A 20,873-nucleotide genomic window follows, 5' to 3' on the forward strand; every position below is an offset into this window, starting at 1 on the left:
GGGATTGGCAAACAACAGTTGTGGGCCAGTCAACTTTTTTTGTAAATAAAGTTTTATTGAAACATAGACATGTACATTTGTTTACTTATTGCTTATCATGATAAACAGCAAAGCTTAATAGATACAACCAAACTTTATAGACTGAAAATATTTGCTGTTGAGTCCTTTAAGGAAAATGTAGTTAAACCCTGATATAGATGATGGGAATAGGTTTCTACCAAAGCATATTGTTTTCCTATGTTGTATGATGGTAAGAAAAGAATTTAGGAACTGGATTTTTTTTTTTTTTTTTTTTTTTTTTTTGTACTGGAAATTGAACCCTGAGGTCTCTGTCACTGAGCTACACCCTCAGCCATTTAATTTAATTTTTTTTTTTTTTTTTTGAAACAGAGTCTTGCTAAGTTGCTGAAGCTGGCTTCACACTTACAATGCTCCTATTTCCAGAATTGTTGGGATTGCAGGCATGTACCACTACCCCTGGTTAAATCTAAATTCAAATCTTAGTTTCACTACTTATTTATTCCACAAGCCTCTTGGAATTCAGTTATAAAATAACTATAATGCATTACTACTTATCAAATAAGTGTAATACTTCTCTTACATGTGAAAGTGAATGAAAATAATGAATATAAAGAGCCCAGTCAAATTTTTAGATACAATGTGATAAGAGGTTCAAAAAAATATTAATTCTTATTTATCATCTTTTACCAGAATTGAGAATGTTCTATTAGAATTATATCCTCAAGTTCAAAAGTATCCATAATTTAATAGCCTTAAAGTAATGGGCTTCTCATGGAAAAAATTTATGAACCATTTATGCTGGCTGCAATAAAATGTGGCACCATTGCTGTTCTCTGGGACAATAAAAAATGGCCTAGTACATGAACTGGTGATTAAGAGATTAGAGATCCAGCCTGGTGAATTTGGAAAACTCTCAAATCTCTCTGGTTGTCAATTGCATTATCTCTAAACTCAGATTGTTGAGGAGAGATAGAACTGCTGAGATCCTTTAAGGTTTTGAAATGCTATGAGATGAAGCCACCATAGCCTCTCTCTCCTACCACATCTGAGAAAGTAAAGTTTTAGATAAGAGAAAAGATGACAGAAAATTGTGAGCATAGAGGGCATTTTCTTTTTCTGGCATAATGCTATTACTTTCTTTTTTCTATATTCTAACAGGAATTCTCTTAAGTAGACAATGATATCTGATAGATTCTTTGTTATCCATTTCCTTTGCTCCTTATAGAGTTAATAGAGTTCTGCATACATGGAACTAAATTAATAGCCAATGAAGATGGAAATAATTCTTTAATGATTATTATTATTAACTGTTCCTCATAACATCTCTAGGAAGCAGTGTCAGGATAATTACCTTGGTTTCACAGGTGAGAAATCTGAAGCTTGGAGAGAGTAAAGTCACACAGCTAAAGTCACGCAGTTAGTAATTAGTGGAGCTGGGGAAAGAATTCGGTTTCCCAAATCCTGGGATTTTGTTCAAACAATGTTATAACCATAGCCTGTCAAGAGACGGGGAAACTTGGGGAAAAACATTCACCTGAGAGGACCACAAGCATTTCACTACTAGCCAAAAGCATTGAGAAGAGTGGGATCCTGGAGAGCCATTTATTTTTCACATGTTAATCTATTTTCTCAATCCTTGTGACAATTTATATATAAAAAGTGTCCTTCATTGGGGCTGGGGTTGGTTGTGGCTCAGTGGTAGAGCACTTGTCTAGAACGTGTGAGGTACTGGGTTCGATCCCTGGCACCACATAAAAATAGAAGAACAAATAAAATAAAGATATTGAGTCCATCTACAACTAAAAAATTAAGTTTAAAAAAAAAAAAAAAAGTGTTCTCCAGTTTCCAGACACCTTGTTAGCGTGGTCTTCTGATTCATGAGTAAAATGTTTCAGCCTAAAGCGCTCCCTAGCAGGGTTAGCAAGGTTAAACTATGAATAATTAAGAATTTAGCTAACACAAATAGCATGAGATATTTCATTCACTTATCCAGCAATATTTATGGAATGCTTGGTACCTGCTATGCACTGATCTAGACACTAATAATACAGCCACAAGCCAAAGTGCCCCTCCTGTGGGTTTCACAGTCTCTAATTGAAAGACCCACCGATTCCCTGTCCAAGAAAGACGCACGAGGCACTGGCTGCAAACGCAAGAGGTTTATTCAGACACAGACGCCTGTGGGTGCTCAGCAAAACCTCAGCCGGAGCTTTGGTGAACTGGCACACCGGGCTTTGGGGTACAGGTCTTTTATAGGATAATGGGGCAGGTTTCGCGCGCACGGGAAGTGACAGGTTTCTTATTGGTTATTTTGAACCCAACATATAGATTACCTAAAGGGCAAAGTTGTTTTTCACTTTATGTTCCTGGATAAACCTCATGACAGTTACATATTAACACTCTGGTTTTTCTGTTCCTGCTTATCATTATCAGTTCCTGTTTGTTCAGGCATGCCTTGGGATCTGCTTTTCTGTTCTTCCTCAACCATCCTGTCCCCTCACAATAGACTACCCTTAACTGATTAACAGAGAGACCTCTCTTTACGTGGGTTAGCAACACGCCCTGATGGTTTCACAATGGGGCCTGGGGTTTCTGGGCTGGGGTCTTTCATTCCCCCCTTTGTCTGGAAACTTGGGAACCAATCATGGTTCCCTCAGTTGGGGGCCTATTTAGGCAGACTCTACATCTTGGTAAACAGTAATCCTCAGGGGACAGTCTTTAACTTTCCAGACTTACCTAAAATTGGCCTCCTAGACCCAACCTGACTCGATTTACCTATCTACACTGCCTTTCCATTTTTGGCTTTGTTTCCCCCTAATTTTAGAAACTTTATTGCTGTGTGGAGAAGGGGCGATGACTCGTTCTGGCTGCTTCAGAGCTGAAAAGGGGTGTCGAACATGAGGGGGCTTGAAGACGTGGGGGGCGACTTGGGGGACGTGAGTTCCCATTTAGAAGTCAGTTCCATTTGAGATCTGGTTGGGGAAAAACAGGTTGTCATCTGGGGATGGGTGTTTCTATGAGAGAAACAAAAACCATGAGTACTGAATAAGTGTTGCAAAAGCTGGAACATGTCACTATACATAAGTTCCCTCATCAGGCTTTAACATCCTCAGTTACCAGGACTGTAAACATAACATTTAACTTTTAGGGTTACAGATGTCCTTTCCCTTAAGACACAGTTTAATAATTTAATGTCATCTGATCTTGCAAAATCCTTTTACTAGTTTGACCTCTGTGTCTAATAGAGAAATCTTTAATTCTGTTACTCAGGGCTGGATAACCATACTAGCAAACACCATGCCTACCTGTGTAGGTTAGAAATAAAGGCCTTGAACTAAAAACTACTCTGGCAGTTCCTTTTGATAGTTATCAGGCATTCCTGTCTGAGAATCTCTTTTGAAGCCTCCAGTTTACTTATTTATGGAAGTTACATTTAACTATTATTTTATTTAAAAATGCCCAGGAATAGCTGTGTTTTGACTTTGACTGTCTTTGCTAAGTGTTTAAGATGAAGCAAGTCAAACTGACTTTTGTTTCCATCTATTGTTAACAGTCAGCTGAGTTTCCCTGGGAGTCCTCGGGAACTTACAGCAGCTTCTCAGATCTGCTAGTGCCATTTGCGCTAGGATGGGTCCAGGCCTTGCTTGACCATGTGGCTTCCCTCAGAAGCATCAGGGATGTCTCCCTTTTCTGATGACCCTCCTCTTCACAGCAAATGCACTGATTGGCTTTCTGTCCTCCACTGGTCTCATTAATCTCCCTGTTCAGGAGGTTATGTGGCCTAGAGTTGCAGAGCCCTTAGGAAAAGTCCCCTATCCCTTGACTCAGACTGACTCAGAGGGCAAAAGCCAAATTTTTAATTTTAAAACTTGATCTTAAACATCTAGCAAATAAGTTAACAGCCTTATATTAAGCACACTGGGCTTTAATGTCTATCTCTCTATCCTGTAGGTGATAACTTTTTATCTTACATTAACCCAGGTTGTGAGTTCTTAAATCAGTACCTCTGCAAAACATTAACAGGCAATCTTTAAGCCATTTTGAAAACTACAAGATAAAATTATCAAAGAGTAAAAACATACTTAGTTTATATAATAGCTACCTTGAATTTTGGCAGAGTTATACATTATAATCCCCTGTTTGAGATCTTAGTAATCTTAACAAAAACTAACTTTTGGACACAACTTTAAATGTACTGAAATCTAGCCTATTTTTTTATAGTTACTTTTACATATAGTGGGATGGGACATAGAGCTTTATCTCAAGTAAGGCGGGGTTCTTCATAAATCTTAAGTACTGCAGTTCTGAGACTGATCTTTGCTTTTTAGACATCGTTTTACAAAGCCTACATAAATTGTTGTGAACTTGAGCAAACATAACATAATATCACATCTAAAACATGAATTAAAGAAAGGCTGAACGCTTCTAACCTTTTGTAGAAAAGTAGTAAAGTACTTTTGTGTTTTACAATAAAACCTTTACACAGATTAAGCCCTCATTAACTTAAAAATACACTTAAGTTGTATCTCAGTGTAAAAAGTAACATAGAACTGTACATATCTTATTGATAACAAGCCCAGTTATAGAACACAAATGATTTAATTATATCTCCAACATATCTTTCTTTTAAGCCTAAAATTATCATACAACTTTAGAACACAGCTTGATATAATGCTCTTTTGAAGCTTATACCTAACAGACTTGTATACCTGGAAGATGTGAACACATTAATAGCACCAATTACATTGATGTTTTTATATTAACCAAGTTTAGCTTTTAAAGAGATAACATAGCACAATTCTCTAAAACAATAGCACTTGTTTAACCAGCTGTTTAATTTCTTTAAGATTACTTGCTCAAAAACTTACACTTATAAGCAACTTACACAGACCTTCTTTATATCATTTACTTAAACCCTCTTAATTACTTAATCATATAGACTCTTATCCAGAAACATATTTTCCCTCTATGAAATCCATACCTAGAACCTTCTAGTTTCTCTTTTTTATCTGTTAACCTCCTTCTGTTCACATTTGGAAACAATACTTGTAAATTTTGAATTTAATCAGATTATTTTATAGACATAAACATTTTGTTAGGTTTTATTTTTGAACACCTAGAAAAACTTATAAGCTTAATTTTAAAGACATCTTTACTTTCATCTGTTTACCTAATTTAAATTGAACCATTTGAATCACGTGAGTCAAAGATATTTGGATCCATTTTTAAAATTTTTCATGAGCGCTCCTCATCTGTCAATTGTTATATATATGGAAATACACACAGACATACTGACATACAACATGTAACACAAGTGTAACACAACACAATAGTAAAGGCCTTGTTGCTTTCTCAGGTGAAATCTCATTGCAATGTTTAAAAACTCCATAGTTGATCAAAAATAGAACTTATCAGAAAAACATTAACTTGTCTATAGGATCAAAATCATGAGCTCAAAAAAAAAAAAAAAAATACAGAATCTAAGAAAAAAAGCAAAAGTCCTAGAAAAAATTGACCGGCCTGTAATTAGTAAATGCCATAAAATTTACTCTCTGGTTTAATCTAGTTTGAGTTCCCATAAAAAGACACTTTTACTCTTTTTTTTTTTTTCCCTTGGGCCTCAGATCTGTCTCCTACTGAGTGCTCCAGGCTTCTTCTATTTGCATATCAGCTTAAGTCCTGGCTGAGGTCTGGGAAAACTGGAATTCTGAGCACAAACCTCATGCCTAAGGCATTTTAACCATAAGTCACAATTTCCAGGTTTGGATGTTGAAAATTATGATACAAGTTTAAGATGCAATTTATAAAATTTCATACCTTTTACATTCTCCTACACTAGAAAAACTTGCTCACACAAAACTGAAAATAGGATCTCTACCATCAGAAGAAATTTATTTAGGATCATTAAGTCACTTTCTTTGTTCTGAAGTTCCTAAAGTAGTATTAAGTTTCATTAAATCACCTGGAGAAAATCTTAAAAGAGAACTACACACTACCATGTATATCCAAAATTAAGCTTTTTAAAAAAAAATTTCCAAGACTGTTGCTATTCAATGTTATTTCAATAAGCCAGACCAACGTCCCAATCCAACATTTTTTTTTTTCCTGAATCTTATACACTAAGGGGAACAGATACCAAATCATAATTTACTATCCTTGCCCAAATTAATGACTGGTACACCTAGTGAAATCTTTTCAGGCTACCCAGTTCAAAATTGATGAAAAAATAACACTGAATGATTGGGAGTTACTTGCCAACTTGGAAGCAGAGTTCTTTTAATTTTCTTTATCCTAAGTATTTAAGTTCTCTGGCTGAATTATCTGAAATCACAAACTAAACAATTACCTAACCCTAACTTTTAACTGCAAGATTGTGCAATGCTTCAAACTCATTTAGATACCAGATGTTACAATGAAACATCATTTTTTAGACACACATTTAGCCTAGATTATCCCCAAGAAACAATCAGACAACTAGATAAGAAAATATCTCTCCAGGTTTTGAACTTCCATTTAATTATGACTCCTATCAGTGGCACCATAGATTTCCCCACGAGTGGACCAGATGTTTTCACATAGGGGCAACTATAGGTGTAAAATTAAGGGCCTCAGTGTGACTGACTTTACTGCATTCAGGTGGAGTAACCCTTGCAGTGCAGGGAAAGAATGAGGAAATTCCCCAGAGCAAAGGTGGCTCTGGCAGCTGCTGGGAATTTCTCAGTCTCCCCTTTACTTACAGGATTAACTTCTTTGGATAGACCCAATCCCAGGCAATCTGGCATATCTCCTAACTTTCCAGTAGAGTCAGTTTTTATCTGCCTTAGGTCTTGAAGGGGGAAGAGGGAATGTACTTTGATCGGCTCAAGTTTTTTTTCTTGACTCTTTTTCTCATGGCAGAACTGTAGACTAAAGGAGCCGCCTAAGTGTTAAGGGATATCTACTGGTTGTAAGGTAGCAGATTACCGGAAGAGTTGATTCTAAAAATGCCTCTCTAGCAGCTTAAAGAACACAGCTCATTTTAAACACTGGGGTGGTAAAACAGACTATTGAAAGTTACCTATGCACCTTAGGGAACCTGGGCAGATTTTGCTAATTATCCCGTGCCTTTCTTAGTCCTGCAACCTGATTTTCTAACATTTCTGACCTGCGAAGGAAGGGGAGCATCCAGGAGGAATGGATGCGAGGTTGTGGGAGTGTTGTGTAGCCCATACGGAGGCAAATGTGATTGGGGCTTTCCCTCAGTGCCATTCATCTACCGATCACCCTAGATACCCCTGAGGGCTGTCGGGAGGGGGCTCAAGAGAAAGGAACCTTAAGAATCGTCTGAGAGTAGCCCAGACCAGAATTCTGCAGTTGTTCCAAACTCCTTCCTCCACCTCCACGCATCTGAGGCAGATCGGGATTCGGGACACTGTGTACTCACGCCAATTGCTCTCCGGGCCCAGACAGAAAAGTTGGAAGCGGCTTTGGCAGAACCCAACATGCCTGCTCTGTATTGAACAGGTGATTAAGAGCTGCCTAGGCCGAGAAACCTCTCACCCGAGTCTTGAAGAGTGGCGGCTGCACTAGTTGCGTTTAAGTAGCCGTCGGGTGCCCACCTTACCCTCCAGAGAGAAAGAGAGAGAAAGATGCACCTCAAACAGACATGGGGTGCGTGCACTTACCTCGGTGTAGAATCTCAGTCTGGGACAGAATTTATGACTGAAAGTTTGGCTCCCATTCCCAAAGCCAATTAATGCCAATTTAATAATGAGGACAGGGTTTTGAGAAAAGTTAAAGCGAGATATCAAAGTTCTTAGATCCCCAGCAGGCATTTCTTAACCGCAGTGGGTGCACACAAGCCAACTACGGGAAGAAAAGAAAACACTGCTTCCCTAATCTCGCTTACAATTTAGGTTAAAATTTAGCTAAAGTTATCTCCACACCTCTAAGGCAGATTGGAATTTGGGACTCTGCATCAGTTCAAAGTAAAACAATGCCATCACACTAAACAGAGACATAAAAAGACACACAGAGACACACAAAGACATAGATTCCCTTTTCAGATTGTCAAAAAATGAAAGTGGGTGCTGGCCCCAAGCCAACTGGGGCCTTCCCTTCAGATTGGGGGAGCATCCCCCTCAGATTGGGTCTGACAACCCCAGATTGGGAGATTAGTTCTCTTGCCAGGGTTTTGGGCTGGGGACAGACAGGACAATAGAAACACATAACACAAAATTCGCAGCGCGGCCACAAAATTCGCAGCACGTCGTGGATTGCTACCCAGAAACTAAAGGCTCAGATGGATCCGTCAGCTACAAAATACTTTACCAAATACTTCACAAAATACTTTACTACAGGCAATCCACTCAGAACCCTGGGACGTCTCCCAGGGTGGCAGGAATCCCTGGGACGTCTCCCAGGGTGGCAGGAGAGAAGTCCGAGTTCGTCAACTCCTTCTCGAGCTGCCCAGAAAACAGAGCGATTACGCGCAATCGTACGGACGCCGCGCACAGACAGATAACGACCAAAGACTGCAAACATAGAACAAAAGAGACACAAAATGACACGAGCTGGCCAGCTTACCTCCCAGTGGTTGCCGGGTGTTCCTCGGGCAGGGATCCGGACGGGGTTACAGGAGTTCTCCTGGCTGGCTCGCCAAATGAAAGACCCACCGATTCCCTGTCCAAGAAAGACGCACGAGGCACTGGCTGCAAACGCAAGAGGTTTATTCAGACACAGACGCCTGTGGGTGCTCAGCAAAACCTCAGCCGGAGCTTTGGTGAACTGGCACACCGGGCTTTGGGGTACAGGTCTTTTATAGGATAATGGGGCAGGTTTCGCGCGCACGGGAAGTGACAGGTTTCTTATTGGTTATTTTGAACCCAACATATAGATTACCTAAAGGGCAAAGTTGTTTTTCACTTTATGTTCCTGGATAAACCTCATGACAGTTACATATTAACACTCTGGTTTTTCTGTTCCTGCTTATCATTATCAGTTCCTGTTTGTTCAGGCATGCCTTGGGATCTGCTTTTCTGTTCTTCCTCAACCATCCTGTCCCCTCACAATAGACTACCCTTAACTGATTAACAGAGAGACCTCTCTTTACGTGGGTTAGCAACACGCCCTGATGGTTTCACAATGGGGCCTGGGGTTTCTGGGCTGGGGTCTTTCATAATAAGGGACAAAAAATAAGTAAAATAAATAATATAGGGCTAGTGGTAACTAACCTAACTTGCCACTAATTAATTATATTAATGAGTTTAGGAAAAGAGAATAAATAGGTTTGAGGGAGTTTGCAATCTTTAGATAAAGTTGTCAGGAAAAGTCTTTCTAGGGAGGTGCTATTTGAGAAGAAACCTAAGTAAAGCATAGACCTCATGCTGGAAACAGAGTAGCTGTAAAATTTCATATGCCCGAAGGCCTGGAGATATCACATGCTTGGTGTGTTCACAGAAAAACACATTGACCAATGGAGATGGATCAAGGGGAGTGGGGGTGTCAGAAAATCACTGTGAAGAGAACACTGAGCAAACTCATAGACCATAATGAAAATGAAATTTTATCTTAAGTGAATGAAGAGAGCAATGGATGGTTTGAGGCAGAGAAATAACCTGCTTTAACTTATATTTGACATTATCACTCCAATGGTGATGTAGAGAATGGACCCCAAGGGGTACAGAATAGAAGAGAAAACTCAGGTGACACTATAGTCACTGAGATGTGAGATGAATGTGTTGTAGGGGTAGTGAATTAAGTGTCAAGATGGGATACAATTTGCAGATAAAACCAACTTATTTTCTAATTGAAAGAATATGTGAAAGACAATTTCAAATTTGTTGACCTCAACATCTAGGTAAATGGTGATATCATTTACTGAAATAGAGAACACAGATGAAGAAAGATTGGGGCATGATGCAAGATTTATTTGGGGACAAATTAAATTTCAAGTGTTTATTTGAAAGCTGAATGAAGCTGTTCTGTAAGCAGTAGGTTTTGTGAATTTGGAGCTGTTTGGAGTTCAAGTTAGGATTTAACACACCTCTGAATAATTAGCATGTAGATGGAGTTTAAGGCCATAGAATTGGTCAAGATCACACCCAGATAATAAGTAAAGATTGACTCCTGGGGCATTGTAATGTTTACATGCTGGGAGAACAGGGAAAGCCAAGGGAGTATGAGATCTTGAGAGACACACAGAAACCATTTCCAAAGAAGACATGATGGCCGTTGTCAAATGCTGCTGAAAACTGAATTTGGAGACTGGTAATTGATTATTGAATATGGTTATGTGGGCTTTGGTAACACAGTCCTTGGTAATTTGACAAAAAAAAAAAATTGTTTTAGCACAAGAAAAGAATTGGAGGAAAGATTGGAAAAAGATAAATTTTCATTTAAAGTTAGGATTAAAGAAATGGGGCAGTCACTGGATTGTGATACCATGCAAAAAATAACATATTTTGATATAGAAGATAGTGCATCATGTTTGACTGCTGGTGGCAATGATATAATAAAGGGCTTGCAAGGCAAAATTTGGACAACAGATTGTTGAAGGTGATAGGGAAAGATGATAGGGCCAATGGTTTAAGAACTCATTGGATGTATGTTACTAGTAAGTTGGAAATATAAGGGATTCAGGAATTGGGGGTCCAAGGACTGAATAGGATGGGACATTGTATCCTCACTTGTTAATTCACTGATTTCTAACAGAGGACAAATGTTAAAGTTGTGTTTTCATGATGAATACCCAAAGCATATCTAGAATAAAATATAAATGTAGCTAAAACTTTCTTGCTGTGAGATTGTTTACTCTTTCTATATGTGTAGCACTCTGCAGTGGCAATGGATAAAAGCTGAAATCTTTATTGGAGTAAAAGTTGGGATGGGCTGACTTTAGGATAATAGCCCATTCACCATTTTAAGGAAAGGAAGAGGGAGTATATGGGGACACCCAGAGGCCCACTGGCAAACTTGCAGGAAGTATGAGAAGGTGGAAACTGTCTTCTGAAGGCAGTTTCTCAGTGAGAACCAAAAGCTCCAAGGAAAAAGAGTGAACTGAATAGGGAGAAGGAGGGTGATTGCTGGGTATTCCTGAGAGCCAGCTGGAGGTTTGTAGCTGTCAAGTGAGATCTGCCAATGCTTTTATGTGTAGCACACTGTTAGGGTTCTCACTGAAATAAAAAGAATATTAAAGTTCCATGTCACCTTTCCTGTTTTAATGGCAAAGGTGTAATATCATCAGGCAACAAAGAAAGTATGTTGTTAACATGAAAACTGAATGATAAAATTAGGCAGCCCTCATGTACAATTTCTGCATTTAAGCTAATTTCTTTGCTTCTATTTCTGCATTTAAGCTAATTTCTTTGCTTCTATTAAAGAGTGTTTTAGTTACAGCTTTTCTGCCATAGATTTGTAGGTTAACAGGCTTTATTTTATGTTATGAAAGAATTTTTATATTACATGCATTATAATATGTATTATGTAAAATGTAGAAAAGTGAATTAAAAATACAACCAAATAAAATTATCTGTATTTGCTGCAGTCTGGCTGGGCACGTCACGAGCCACTCAAGCAGGAATAAACTTTATTTCTGAACTCCCCCGAAAGCCACCCACGCTGGCCTTCCAGGGACACCACACCAACCAGAACTCCCTCCACCGGAACTTCACCAACCAACATGAACTCCCCAGGAATCCCAGGGAGAACTCCAAAGTAGCAGGCACCCCAGGAGGACAGCAGGGGTCTATATACATCTGAATACACAGCTTAACATAACCATCATCATCTCAATGGCTCCATGGAGTCACCTCTCAACCACTCCCTAATGGCAAAGTGCCATGCATCATTCCAACTAGGCTGTGGCTCTCAGCATGTATTCCTATCACCAGTGATAATTATTACTAATATTTTAGTATGGTTCTTTCTAAGTAGGTCTATAAAAATAGATTTCTCTCTCTCTCTCTCCCCCAGTAGGGGCCATACTAGAAAAAGTTTTATTATCTTTCTTTTTTTAAAAAAATAGAAAGAGAGAATTTTTTAATATTTATTTTTCAGTTTTTGGTGGACATAACATCTTTACTTATTTTTATGTGATGCTGAGGACAGAACCCAGTGCCCCGGGCATGCCAGGCAAGCACATTATCACTTGAGCCACATCCCCAGCCCCTATTATCTATTCTTTTTATGTAATAATATATATCTAAAATGTCTTTGGATATCATTCTTCTAGCAAGTCATTTTAATCAGTTGTTTTGTGTGGTATTCTCAATTATATTGTGAAAAGTTCTATCTGAGAACTGACAAATTGACTTTAAAGTTCAAATAGAAGAGGAAAAGTGTAAGAATATCTAAGAATATTTTGAAATAATGGGGAAAAATAAAAGCCTGTGTACCTTTTAACCAAGCAATGCATACTTTATAGATATATACTTTATAAAAATATCAGTACTTCTATAAATGACCATTTGTATGGGGAAACTTACTGAAGCATTACTTCCAATAGTTCAAGTTTAGAAATCACTCAAATGTTTTCCAATAAGTTTCTAGTTGGATAAATAATGATCCAATCAATTTAAAAGACACAGTTTCTAAAATATATTGTTCAGTGAAAAAAATCATCAAATAGTACATATAGCATGATATTATTTATGAAAATAAAAAAAGAGCAGAACTTTCAGTGTTTCAGTGTACATTAAAAAAAGCTTATAAGGTCATATGCCAAACCTATTAAAAGTGGGTAATTTATGGAGCAAGAAATGGCATTTGGGGAAGGATAACAAAACAATTATGTGGGAAATCTTTTTATTTTTGCTCGATTTATTTGTTATTTGCTTAATTTTTAGGAGAATACAATTATTAATTATCATTGTCATGAATAATCATAATTATTCATTATTATGCATTTATATTAAACACAATAAAATGCATTTTAAAAATGCTAAATGTGTGAACAAAAGTGGAATTTGCTGCCAACCCTTTTGGAGCTTGTTATAACTAAATTTACCTGGGATTTGTACATTTATAGAAAAGGGGTAGCTGAGGTCTCATTGAGCAAGTGAATTTTAAACCGAATTAGCAGATGTTAAGCAGCGACATGGGAGACATAGGAGATGGCATGTGTGAAGGCTCAGAGGTAAGAAAAAGCAGATGGCATATTTGAAAAACAGAACTGAATTATGGCTGAAATGGCAGCAAGATCAATGGTAAGAATAATGTAGAATAAGGATAGTGAGATTACTAGGTTCAGGTTATAAAGGACCTGGTAATTTATGCAAAGATTTAGGAACCATCTTAACAGTCACTATAGGGCTTCTGAATTCAGGTGTTAATGTATCAAGTAATAATTTTTAAAAAATCCTCAAATGTATATCACAATGAAAAATGGATGTGATGAGAGTGTATTTGGATAGAGAAGACACATTCCACACATTGTGGTCAAGATGAAATAAGACAGTAAAATGGACTAGAATGGTAGAAAATGACTGTTGGTGCTATATTAGCATCAGGTAACATATTATACTTGAGAGAGAAAGCAAAATTAGAGACAGAGAATTCCTTAAATCATGAAAAATTTTGATGTACTAGACAAATAAAATTTTAATTTTTATACATTTAACTATTTAATAATAGTTATAGCAAAAGAAAAAATGTAAGGGCAAATTTCCATTTATCATCCAATTAATGGTAAATAAGCAAATGCACTTAAAGAATGAGAGCAACTTGGGCTGGGGATGTGGCTCAAGCGGTAGCGCGCTCACCTGGCATGCATGCGGCCCAGGTTTGATCCTCAGTACCACATACAAACAAAGATGTTGTGTCTGCTGAAAACTAAAAAATAAATATTAAAAAAATTCAACAACAACAACAAAAAAGTATGAGAGCAACTCAATAAATAAAAATGTTCTAATATATCTACTCTTGAGTTTTAACACCTTGTAATTTTAAAATGCATTTTTCCACATATGAAATAGATCAAATACATAATGACAATGTATCAGCCAAACACAATAATAAACATTGTGTGTGTGTGTGTGTGTGTGTGTGTATAATAACCAAAAAATCTTAACAAAACAAAAAAATAAATCATTGAAAAATTATGAGTAAAGTGAACTGAATGCACATTAGTACTACTAGAACCTCCAGTTGCCTCAGTTGGAAGGCAAAGCACCTAAGACATTAAACAAACTGAGGCCACAGTTTTAAATCTTCTTTGTTTTTGCTGAGGCTGGCTTTGGACTCAAAATCCTCCTGCCTCAGCCTCCTGAGCTGAGAATAATTGTTTTTTAAAATGGCAAAATCATTACATGTACAATAAGAATAGCATATGTTAAAAGATTTTAACTCACTATTTAGTTGAAGATTCCAATAAGATGTGATGAATAGGTTAAAAGAATCCAAACATAAACAACACAGAGAGGAATGCTGAGATTAATTTGCTTAGTAGATTCATAATTGGTCAATATCCTTATGGTAATACTGAACTGAATCTACAAAAAACAATTTGCATGACAGTGTTCCAATTTACAGAATTGTAAACTAGCTTAACAATAGTGGAAAACAAACAATTATATAACTCAGCTAATAGTTTAGTTTAATGGATAGTTTAATGAACTTTTGGTCCATTTCAAAAACTTTTTGAAATTTTTCCTATATGTTACTTAAATTAAGATCATTAACATTTCATTTCTCCTAAGACTTTTATCAAACATTTACGGTCTACATTTACCTTGGGCTAATAGTGATATTATTAACCACATGGAAATCAAAGACTCAATGTGCTAAAGAAGCAATACTTGTTTCAAAGAGCAACAATTGGATTAAAGTGTGAATATAATGAATGTATATAATATATATAACTGAAAATGTGTTCACCTAGTATATGTATTCTTTTATTTTAAGACAAATCATTTCCAAATTAATTTTGTTCACTTTTAGTTTCAAATTTCCTTATTTATATAGAAAATAAGAAACCATAGAAGTTTATATATTTGTACCATTGAATCAGAAGAAAACTCTTGAAATCATTAAATGACATTTATTTTATAAGATGTTTAAAACATAAAAGGATTTAATTTCAAAAATAATTAATTTTTGTGACAAGTTAATCAAATCAAAGAAAAGCTTTAAAAATTTATTGTCAATGAAGACTTAATTGACATTATTATAAATGTAATTTGAAGCCTGTTACAAATGTTAATATTGAGATAAAATTGCAATTTTGTTGACTTAATATAGTGAGCTTACTGCTAAGAGAAAAACTAGAGAAACTGACTCAAATATGCTCAAAGGCTCAGTTTTTTTTTTCTTATAAAATATTTCATTTAGAAAAGCCATTTCCTTCTTCTGATGAAAAAAAATGAGGAAAATAGTGTAGTGAAGTAAGAAGTTTAGGTCTCAATTTATAGACTCCCAACTCCATTACTCTGAGCCTGAGGGGAGGCAGAACATCATGGCGGAAGGGTGATGGAGGAGAGAAACAGCTGAAGACATGGCCATCAGGAAGGAGAGAGAGAGAGCAAGATCAAGCTTCACTTCCTAGGGACAAAATATATCCACCAAAATCTCTCTCCCAGGGACATACCTGCTCCATTCATACCCAATGCCTACAGTTACCACCCAGTTAATCTCAATCAATGAATGACTCCATTGATTAGGTTGATACTCTCATAATGTAATCATACCACTACTGAACGTTTTTGCATTGTCTCACATATTAGCTTTGGGGAGGGGGGATACCACATATCCAAACCATAACATGTCTAGTGACAAGAGAATTGAAAAGTAATTGGAAATGTATTTACAAAATGAGATTTCACATAGCTCTAATACATTTGCATGTATTAGATATAGCACATAGATGAATCTCCAGAACACCAAGTGAATAAAGCATGAGGTGCATGTGGTAAAGATTTTCTCCCATTCACACTCATGATTGTTACCTTTGCCATGAAGAATCTCTTTAATTCAACCCTTCCCATTTGTTGATTCTTGATTTTACATCTTGTGCTTTAAGAGTCTTGTTAAGGAAGTCGGTTCCTAAGCCAACATGATGGAGATCTGGGTCTACATTTTCTTCTGTTAGGCACAGGGTCTCTGGTCTGATGCCTAAGTCCTTGATCCACTTAGAGTTGAGTTTTTTGTGGGGTGAAAGATAAGGGGTTAATTTCTTTTTGCTACATAGGATTTCCAGTTTTCCCAGAACCATTTCTTCAAGAGGCCATCTTTTCTCCAGTGAATGTTTCTGATGCCTTTGTCTAGTCTGTATTTGTGTGGGTTTGTCTCTGTGTCTTCTATTCATAACAGCATTATTGAGATGTAACTCACATACTAACAATTTACTCACTTAAATTGCCCAATAAATTTTATTGTTTACAGAGTTTTGAAGCCATCACCACTTTTAGAACATTTTTTGTGCCCATAAAAATACTCTGAAAACATTAGCAGACTTACCCATTTTTATCCCTAAATCCTCCCTGAAGAGCTAAGAAACCATGAACTAACTCTCCATTTCTATAGATTGCCTTTATGGACATTTTATATAAATTAAATTATACAGTTAATGGCCTTTAGTGAGTAATTTCTTTGCTAACATGTTTTCATGGTTTATCTGTGTTGTAGCATATACCAATAATTATTATTAGTAGTAAATAACGCATTGCATGAATATACCACATTTTATTTAATCATAAGTTGATGGACATTTGGGTTCCTTCCACATATTGGCTAGTATGGATTGTATTACTATAAACAATGTATGTGAAAGTATTCTTATGAACATATCTTTTCAATTCTCTTGGTCCTTTAGAGTGAAATTACTGAGTCACTCTGAGGACTAATGAGTCTGAATTTTCAAAATTTTACTTCAAACAGTACTCTTCATCAAAAGGTACAACTAAAAGAATTGAAGAACAGTCATAGAATAGAATAAGAGAGTTGAAACAAATACATTCTACAATAGATTGGCACTCTAATATTTAAGAAAAAATAAATGTTATATAAGTAAATATGCTTTTCCTATACTAAAAATAATTTGAATACTAATAACATGAAGATTTCTTAAGTTCACTGGGGTTTAATATTGTTTGAACCTACAACTTATCTTTTTTATAACCAGGGCCCCTGCTGAATATTCCTGATGAGCTTGTGAGTCCAGCTCCTGTTACTTATAATAGAACTGTAGAGAAGTTGAATCTGTGTGTAATCCCCTTCGGGACTGCTTTGGTGTTAAAGAAGACTGTGCCCAATCAACAGCCCTTCCTAGATAAAATACAGTACTCAGAACCTTCCTTGATGTGCCAAATCTTTTGAAAACTTCCAGGTGAGATAGTAGAATGATTAAGTCCCTGTTCTCTAAATCCCTCCACTTTAATTTGAAACCCAGTTCCCCTGTTTTCAGTCTTTGGCACCTTTCCCAAGATACTTACCAATTCAGTTTCTTCCTTCATGAAATAAGCCAATAATTATGCTTTCAGCTTGTGAAGGGGGAAATTTAATAAGAAAGAATATGACCCCCAAGCACAGTTTCTGAAATACAGTAAGCATTTAATGAGTACAGGTGGCTTGTTATGCTTATTGTTTTATTATCTTTTTTATTATTATTATTATTATTATTATTATTATTATTATTATTATTCACACTTGAATCCCAATATATAGCACTGTGCTTGTTAGCTATCAAATGTCCTCCAAAAATATGTTTAATGAATTAGTGAATTCATAAGATCCTCCCAAGACAGAGGGACTCTACCTTATATTTTTGTCTTTGTTAAACTCTGGATTTCACAATCAAAACTATACTTTTACAAAGTATTGAGGATGCTACTGAAGAAAGATCTGCTCAGTGACAAAAGTTATTACTGATGGGACCGTGTGTCTAGTTATGTCTTGAATCTCTCATTGTTCTATCAAGGAGGAGACATTTCTCGTTTCATTTCTGTTCCATATACTGGGATATCACCTCTTCTCCCTTCCCTTTCCTGGTGAGATGGCAATATTAGAACCTACAGATATATTTCCTCTAGAACCACCAGGTATTGCTTTTATTTGGGTCACTCTTTATGACGATGCAGCGAATTCCACAAAGAAAAGGAAGCTCTAATTCTCCGGCCAAGAAAACTGCTGAAGTAAAGCCACACATTCTTTCTATGCCCACTGGTATAGTACAGAGCCATTCTTTAAAATATGCTGACCCTCTGCTGTTTGAAACCGCTACTTTCTGTGGAGTGGGAGTCTGGGGTTCAACCTCTGAGTCTGTGGTGGTTGTGTTGTGTGTGTTCCATTTGAGTTTTGAACTTACAGACTGCTATGATTTAAGACAGGGTAAGTTCAACCTTGTCTTTTAGGAATAAATTAAGATTTTATTGAAGTTTTGCTTTTCCTCTGCATGTTTTTTGTATATACAATAAAATATAAAAAGGAGAACTTTTCAAAACATGGTATAGGAAAAATGACACAGGTCTGCCTTGTCCTTTGAACTTCTGAATTTAAGCAATTGAGGAGGTTAGGTGGATATTTTTTGGGTGAGTGTAGGATTGAAACCTCAGAATTGTGTAAGAGAATGCATGAAGACTGAAACTGTGGGAGGTAGAGTCTCAGCTGATCCCAACTGTCTCCGTTTCTCTGATGCCTGCCTTCCAGTGACCCTCAGATCTCCCTCTGTGGCTGATGCTGTCTCTACCCTGCCTGTTCCTTGGGCTCATTAAGTCTCTTGGGTAGGATGGAGATGAATCCCTCTGACATTCAGCCAAAATAAATTTGTAATTTTCCAAAAAGAATATTTTTAAGGAAAAGAAGAGAGGAGAACTGAAATAAGAGAAAACTAAAGGAAACTAATCCTTCCCCCTAAGAGAACAGAGAACAAAAGAAAAATATGGAGGAGTGGGAGGTCAGAGAGGTAGCTTAATTATCCTCAGTGCATCTATAGATTGACTGGGGGCCCTGACTCCTAGCAAGGACAAACACTTTCTTTCCTCTCTTACCTGAAACATGTGCATTTATTTCAAACCTCTGTTTGCCCGGGCTGTAAAAGTGTTCCTTCTGAGCCATTTCCTAGTCCATTTCCTTTTAAACTCACTGACCTGAATGGTAGGTGCAATCACCGCTGGGCTCCTCTTAGTTGGTCTTGCTTGAATCCTGGATTCATTTCATTCTAACTGAGTGATTCTTCTAGATGGAAATTCTACCAACTCAAATCGACTGAAACTCTAAAACCTATCCTGAAGGGTTGTTGTAAATATTATTGATGTCATCTTCACTGTTATTTTTATAGGGTCTGGCAAAATATAGGAATCAGGGCAATGATAGATACTTTGATTGCTATGGCTAATTGGAACTATCTATCTTCCTATGACTGATCTTTGCACCTATTGGAGTGTTCTAAGTTTCTAGCTTCTAATTTTTAAAGCACAGGTATCTGGCACATTATTATGAAGTATTTCTAAGTATCAGTACTTCCTGTTAGTTTTTGGTACTCTGGGAGATAACATCCATGTAGTTCCTTCCATATAATGAGATGCACAGTAGGCATTTGATTCTTTCCTTATAAGACATCAATGCTCACCATTCCCTCCTTGGAAATACTGGAGCACCTACAAATTGTAAATAAATGGCCTTTTGCTTTCATGAGGACATGGCTGCTTATCAGACTTGCAAAGGAAAACAAGCATCTAAGGAGTCAAATTATACATAAATTCTACTTCTGTTTTCCAATTTAATTGTCCAATAGTGAGTGGCCTAATCAACATCCAAATATAACTTTTTTATATTCAACTGGCATTGACTATTAAATACCAAGTGATCTAATAAACCATGTATCATCACTCTTATTATTTTTTGTTGAGTATCAACTACACTTGACTTAAGCAGTAGAGAAAGGGCTACAAGACAAAACCCAGAAGATCTCAGTTTCTAAGAAGAAAGCATAAGCTAAAGCCCAACACTAAGTCTAAAAGAAGGTAACAGAAGCCACTACTTAGCTAGGTGGGATATCATAGAGAGGTATTGGAGAGAAGAGAAAAGTACATTATCAGGGAAAAGAAGACATTAAAGAGAAACAGGGTATATTAATATATAAATAAGGAAGTCTGTAAGAACTGAAAAGAACACAAGTCTGGTGCTGGGATCAGCCTTTAGTCTTTCCTACTTCCTAAACAAATCAACCCTGTGAATTGTATTTTTCTTACCTATGGAAAAGGGAATGTGTTTATCACCTACCTGCCAAGGCTTTAGCAATATAATAAAAACTAAAGCATTTGATAAACAATTAAATACCATGTACTAAAGATGGAAGTAGCCTGTGACTTGGATGCCACAGGTACATGTATCTTGTTTTATCCAAATAAGGCATCCAACTCTTGGGGCTACCAAAAAGAGACTTTGGATATCCTTGAGACCTTGAAAGCACAGGAGCATCTAGGCCAGCATGACTGGGTAATACCAATAGGCTGATCATTGGAGTTTATAACCTGTAATAAGAGATTCATATCTCTCCTCTGCTCAAGTTCCAGACCTGACAGCTCAGGATATGATTAATCAGGTCTCAGGGCTCAGGAAGCAGATCGCCACATGTGGCGGAGCCTGAAAAAATCTTTGCAATCAGATTAACAAAGCAGTGAGATGATGTTCTGTCACTGGGGACATGGGCATGCAACATCATTATGCAGAACAGTTCATTAGCATACGTGACCCTGTATCCTCGTACAGAGATTTTAGCTGCATGTTGATGCAGCACAGCCTACTGAAGATGCATGGATAAATAATGTGGCGGAGGCCTTGTGAGAGCAATTGGCAGCAATTAGGAAGCTAGCTCTTACCATCCCACGCTCAGCTCGAAGAGAAAAGTTCTGGTGACACCATTCATTTTGCCATTTGAG

Source organism: Callospermophilus lateralis, chromosome 1, assembly GCF_048772815.1.
Source record: "Callospermophilus lateralis isolate mCalLat2 chromosome 1, mCalLat2.hap1, whole genome shotgun sequence".
Lineage (NCBI taxonomy): Eukaryota > Metazoa > Chordata > Mammalia > Rodentia > Sciuridae > Callospermophilus > Callospermophilus lateralis.